Here is a 401-nt window from a genome sequence, read left to right on the forward strand (position 1 = left end):
GGGGGGGGAGGAGAACTTGTAGCTACTCACATATAGAGGAGGGAGCCTGCAAAAAGATTTTCACTGGATATAGACACAAGCATTATCAGAGGCTCTGAACCAAGTTCATTCTGTTATAAACATATTTATGGCACCTCAGTATGATTTTTTTAACATTGCGATTGCTATTTGCATGTATATATTACTTTTTATTGGTAAATTTTACGTCTTGCCTGTAGTCGTCTATACGGAACAAAAATGGCCCCCCTATAAATTACACGTTTTCTACAACATGGTGAGTATTATTTGTTTTCTTTTTTAGCTGTAAATATAGGGTAAACTACTTTATATATCTCAAGTTCGTCCCGTCTAATCTTTAAACTGTGGACGTTAAGTAATGGTAGGTAATAGAATATAAGAAT

Source organism: Penaeus monodon, chromosome 19 (genome assembly GCF_015228065.2).
Source record: "Penaeus monodon isolate SGIC_2016 chromosome 19, NSTDA_Pmon_1, whole genome shotgun sequence".
NCBI classification, from domain to species: Eukaryota; Metazoa; Arthropoda; class Malacostraca; order Decapoda; family Penaeidae; genus Penaeus; species Penaeus monodon.